This window comes from Falco rusticolus, chromosome 6, assembly GCF_015220075.1.
Source record: "Falco rusticolus isolate bFalRus1 chromosome 6, bFalRus1.pri, whole genome shotgun sequence".
NCBI classification, from domain to species: Eukaryota; Metazoa; Chordata; class Aves; order Falconiformes; family Falconidae; genus Falco; species Falco rusticolus.
The window spans coordinates 5,826,269-5,832,762 of record NC_051192.1 but is presented as its reverse complement, the minus strand read 5'-3'; positions in this window follow the sequence as shown (position 1 = coordinate 5,832,762).

Below are 6,494 nucleotides of genomic sequence, written 5' to 3'. Positions count from 1 at the left end.
CTTACTTTTCATCTTAAAAATTAAGTTTATTGAGAAAAAGTAGTGCTTGTCTAGCCTAAGAACAGCTCTCATATCTACGGATTTATGTGCTTTCATACATGTATATTCCATATTAAAAAAAAGCAGCAATGCAAATGAGTCTCCGTAACTGCATACATAAAGGTACTGTACACTTTGGCTATACAGCCTGCTCCTCTTTCCCAAACAATAATGGAAGAAAAATTAATCTAGCAGTGCCTCACAGCCACCTGAAAAGCCTAGTCCTCAGAATTATCTCTATTTTGCCTTTCACACACGTTTTACTAAGTTGGTTTTTGCTTGTTTTGAATAGACTCTGATTGTAACAAAAGGTAGAAATACTCATCACCACCGGAAAAAAAAAAAAAATGTAAAAAGGATAGATTTCAAGCTCCCTGAGTTGGCATAATTATGGAAGATTTGTATGACACTCAGTAAATAGGATGAATCATAAACTCAATGTCACTGACTGAAGCAAGATTTATAGAATTTAATGGAATTGGCATAAAATTCACTATGTTGATATCATTAAAGTGAATGAAAAGTTCTTCTAGTCCCACTGGAAACTTGACAAGGCTGTAATTGATTGAGGTTTCTACTAAACAGAATTAGCAACTAATAAACCACGTAGGGAAGGTTAACTGTCATCTCCATCTTACGGTTAGGTAAAATGCATCTGTCTGTGGCTGGCCACTACAGGGGGATATCAAATACAGGCAGCCCACTGCAGCCTGGCAATTCTTGCCTATTTCTTTGGCCATTCTCAACAGAGTAAACAAGCATCTAGTCTCTTCTGCAATTTGACAGCACTCTCAGGCTCTAAATCTAGTCTCTTTCTTCCTTATTCAGGTTAGAGGGGTGGGCAAAGCACCCAGCAGTAAAAGAACACAACCTACATCAATTCTGTGAATAACGCAGAGTTTACCAGGCCACGAGCATAGGACCACAGAACCAACTATGTGAAAAATGAAATTATTCAAATGGGGGAAGGGGGAAGTTGACACTGGTAAAATAAGGTTCATTAAGTTTCAAAAATGATAATTTTTACAGTGTTATGAAGCAGGATCTCAATCCTAATTTATAAATACATTCTAACATCTCCATAACAGACCCACGTTCCTTACACCTACAAATGCAAATCCACTACAGATTTTTTTTTTCTGGATTACTGGTTTCTTAAACTTAAGAACCCCTAATAGGCATCAAGGCAGCAAAACATAGTGCTCCTTGCCTTCTACAATATTGATTCTTCAGGCTGAAAGAATATGTTCTAATTCTGGTGACAAGTGAGATGTATTCCATTTTCTGCTATGCACTGTCCCTGCTTCTCTTCATTTAAAGGAGATGCAACATGTACAAGACCAGTGCTGATAGCACAATTAGAGTTACATTAACAGACTATGAATTTCTTAGAGCAACATTAAAAGCAGCAATGAATCTTGAATTCAGATACTGAAAAGGTTCATAACTTTAGAGCACCAGTAGTGTGAGCATCTTTGTATTATATAGCCTGCAGGAGGAAAACCAGGAGAATTTACAGCTCTTTCTCAGAACACCATGAACTTGAAAGTACAAACTGATAGAAAAAATTATGAAAAATGATTTGGTAATTCAAAACAGCATTCAAAGAACAAGGTCCCCCGAGTGACTTTCATGACCAGAGAGTAAATTCCAGTGTTTTCTTTTGTGCTCTCACAGTCTTAACACACTGACTTTTTCATTTATGCTTAGCAATACCCTTGCCTTTATGAGCCAAAACACAGGCTCCTTGCCAAATCGAAGTCTGCAAAACTCTCCCCTGCAGCAGATAACGTCTTCCACCCCAGAAGTCCAAAACTCTTAGTTTTCAAGCAAGCAGCTCCCGGAACTGATTCATGACAAGTGAGGGCACTGCCTGGATGAACAGGATGGGGCTGCGTGGCCTGAGGCATGGCAGCAACATGCAGCCCGTTCTGGATCCTTCCAGCTGCTATAGAAGCACATCCTGAAGAGGGACGACTTACTGGATAACCTTGCTCATAACCACACAGGCTGCACAGAGCAACAGTGACCATGAAGCACTGTAGCTATTTAAGCCAGATGCTTGAAGTGGGATGATGTGAATGTTCCTTCTATATTTCAATTTTCAGTCATAATAGAGCAAAGATTTGTGAAATTAAAAAGATGTCATGGATATGCTCCATTCTTATCGCCTTGTTATTTTTGTTGAAGCGTTTTTAATTCACAATGATTGCTAAAGAACAGCAGTATGATTCTGTCAATGATCTGCCATGATATTTAGGCTACTAACTGAAGTAGAAGGCCTGTAAACCAATCGGAAGGCAAATACAGACCTTGTTAAAAAGACCAAGTGCTTTCTGGATGATTTTTTTAGGAATGCTTGGTGATTTGCAGCTATCAGGATTCCTGTTACACATTTATCTCAGCAAAATTCATCACCAAGACAAACTGAAGTAATAAACTTGCATATTCTGATCGGCATTTGGAAAGTGAAGCACAACAGCCAGCAATTTTAACATTTTAGAGTAAACTCCCAGATTTCCCACTTCCACTTCTGATTTGTGAGTATCACCCCAGGACTTCCCACTGAAGGGTTCAGTGCCAGAACTCTTTGAAAATGCTTTTGTCTCAGCACTGAGCATGGAAAACTCTGTTTAGCTCATGAGATCATCTGTCACCAGTACCAACTGCAACATAGCAGCAGGATCAAGGCTGCGATCTTGATGATGCTTTGCAGACCGAATATAGGTTTCCAGAGCCTGAATTAATCCAATTTATAGCTGCACTGTTTTCTGTGCTGGAAGGAAAATACAGGTCATTTTTCTGGACAACGCTTACACGTTTTGTTGGCAAAGGACTTGATGGTACAAGGACCCTACCTCCTCCTCCAACTGTTCCACTCTCCACCCCCCACCAAGAAAAGTTGTAGCACACTGACAAAACAGCATGAGGAAGTTTGGACTGCCACTGTCTAGGGAGCACATATTCCGTGGGCAGGCAGACTATTTCATTTGCCAGAGCTGTCAAGCCAGCCCTTTCCACAAACACTAGCTTAAGACAAAATAAAAGAAAAATTATAATAAAATGTTTTAAAAGCTGAGTGCAGAGTGCGGAAGCAAGTGCATAGTAATTAACTTGTTTCCTGGGTAACCAAGGGCAAAATGATCAAATCTGCCTGCTTAAAATTGGTTTCTTAAATTTACATTTAGACATTTAAGAGTTGTACAACTTCCAGGTGTTCTGAGATGCAGCCGTTTGGCTTAACTGCACCTCTAGCAAAGTATGCAAGAGTCAGTCCACAGTTTTGGGAACATAAGTCAGTAAGATTCCTTTTTTCCAGTTGTGACTTCAGTATAAAGTGTAGAAAGGGCTTGATTTGCCCATGTGTCAACACCCACAACCTGTCAGACTCAAGCAGAAGTGACTTTTCAAAAATCTGAACAAGGTAAGACTCTAAGCATTAAGACTCGAAACGCCTGCCTATCTAAACACAGGTATTAATCCAGTCCTCTGTACTAGAGTACATAACATGAAAGGACAGCTTAAAATCCAAGTGCCGGATTTGGAGAGGAAATTAGTGGCACAAACCCAACAAGAAAGCTTGGAAAATTGCCTCTCTCATCCCTCTGCGTATGTATCTGCATTTTTTGAAAGGGACAACAGGGAAATAACACAGGTGAAGTCATCAATACCCGGCATAAACCCACTGAACAATTCCCCTCTCCATGATGAGGTCCCTGCCTTGCAAGCCTAGTATGGGTGCCCTGCATGCTTTGCCGGTCCTTTTGCCTTCCATTTGTTAGTATTAGCAAGCATGAGATCTCTGCAACGAGCTGTGCAGCAATGATATAAAGAATTCCTTAGAAATTTTATTTACCACATAAAAAATGAAATGCACACCCTGGCAGATGGGCAATCATGGAAGAGGTTTTGGACTATCTAAATCATTTTTCTTTCAGGAATAGATTAGCTCTCGTGCAGTTTTCTAAACCAAGGAATCAGACATCTGGAGACCTAGTTGTTGTAGCTTAAAACTTATTTTTATACTATTTTTTTGCATCCTTCTGTGTGTGGGAGGCTGTACGCACGAGAGGAAAAAAAATGGTATTAACTGGCTAATCTGTGATTTCACATTCCAAACAAAACCAATTACACATGCTTTTCTCTGGTTTGTACAACAATACCGGCCAGTTCCTGGTGTACCTTAATGAAAGGATTGGACCCCCACTAGGTATGCATTCGTCCTGGTGAGTTACAACAGTATAACAGGAGTAGTACGTGCGTGTAGTTCACTAACTAGGACTCAGAAAACAACCTGCTGAGTAAAAAAGGAAATAAGAGGTTCTCCCTGCAGTTCACTCCTTTTTATTTATTTCTGAGAGAGAGAAAATACTTGCTCTAAAAATGAAAAAAGAAAAATAAATGACAGGTGGTAAAGAAGCATCTGAATTATGTTTCAACTCTTTAAGGAACTGAGTCATGGGAATTCTCATCTTTCAAAAGAATTGAAATCTTCAGAATGTTATTCTATATGGCATTTCCTAGAAGCTTTTCTTCACTAATTTAAGCAAGAACAAACAACGCTGAATTTTAATTAACTGTCAGGTACATCAGTTTATATTCCAAGCCTCCTCCAGGAAACAACTATTTTAGAATTTAAGATAGAAGACTGTTTGTAAAACAATAAATAATATGCTTCTCACTGCAGCTGAGTGTCAGGCCCTAAAGGTAGTAAAAATCTTAAACTAAGCACGGTCCTTTATGTCCTACATCCATTTCCCTAGAGTATATTGTCCATTCATAAAATATGCTTTTGTTTAAAAAAAACCCACATACACGTTTAGAGAACATAGCCTGAGATCACAGACAGAGCAGAAAACATACATGCCACTACTGAAAATACAAGAGACCTACGCAAGCTCAGGACAGGGTCTCCCTATCTAGGTTCTGCAAATTTACCATATTCAACTGTAGGTCTCACTCTAACCATTAAAAACCAACACCACCTGCCTTTTTTAAAGTCAGACAGTTATATCGGTTTAAGTTATGAAATCTCTTAAACCTGACAGCAATTTGTCTTCATGGTTTCGGTTGGGATTTCTCTTTGAAGTGAATGCTTACTGAATGCCCCCTCCTTCCCCCAGCTGCTAAGATGCAGTCTAGGTCAAAATCTCTGCCCTGTTTCTTGTGCAAATATATATATATACACATATTTTTTTTGCACAACGATAGCAAAACATATAGCAGAACTCGCAAGAACACTCAATTCCAGTTACTATAACATCTCTGTATAGGGCAGACAGCTGCAATATCCTAACAATTAGTCGCAAAGTTTACAGTAAAGCAAACTGGAAAGAGCCTGTCTTTAAAACAGAGAACAATTGATTAACTCCCATTTTGCAGTTACAACAACATGGATTGCACTGGGCTTTGTTTTTTAAATAATGGTTGAGGAAAGTTATATAATAGCTTCGACCGAACCTTCCCCAAAGGTAAACTGCTGCGCCAATTCGTTTTCACCACATCCTTTCCACCGCACTTCTTCAGTCAGGCCTGGAAGCAAAATGTTACGCAGGAGCCACTTAGCAAAGCAAAACATTCCAGCAGCCACAGGCACAGGCAGGGGCAGGGTGGTGAGCACCAGTCTGGGTCCTGGCTCTCCCACCAGGGCTCCCAGCTGAGGACCAAGGCACTGAGCATCCTCAGGAGACCTGATGAATGTTCCTTCGGGCAACGCTAAGAGCATAGCCCGCAACGTGTGTTTTTAACCGAGAGTTTCCAGACGCATCTAGGCTGTCCACTCTTGCAAACAGGTGTTATCACACACGCTACCCACAGCTTTGTTTAGAGACAGTTAAACCAAAACCCACTAAAGCCTTTTTCCTTTCATGGAAAATGGGGTAGTAGGGAGGAAGAGGAGGAACTGGAATATTTTTTTGTCTGTTTAGGATGTGATTAATCCCAGGAAAGTCACAACACACCATACGCAGTAGTAAGCACTTGGAAGATTTAGCCCTAAGCAACTGACTCTGTTTTCATTTCTGATGTCTGAGTCACTTCTGAATTACTTTCTAAGTAGTATTTAGCAGCAAGTGAATTAATATCATCCCCTCTTCTGGACACCTTTAAAGAAACACAGGTATGATCCACAACAGTGGCAAACATGCACACAATTTAAATTGTAGTAAATAGACCAAAAAAATCCTATGTCTCCAGGAGATTTTAATAGTTCCCATACTTCTGCAAGAGCAAATAATTTTTAAGCTATGAAACAAATCTTCACAACAGTGGCTTGTATTAGTTCTGTATTAAATTCCAGTATAATATGTCAACTAACAATTTTAATAGAAAATTTCTTTCTGAAGACACAAAGATTATTAGAAAAAAACTGTGTTGCAAATGGGAAACAAACTACTCAGAAAACCTTTAAACCACTGGTAAATGAATAACATGTACTACCATTCAGAGATGTAATT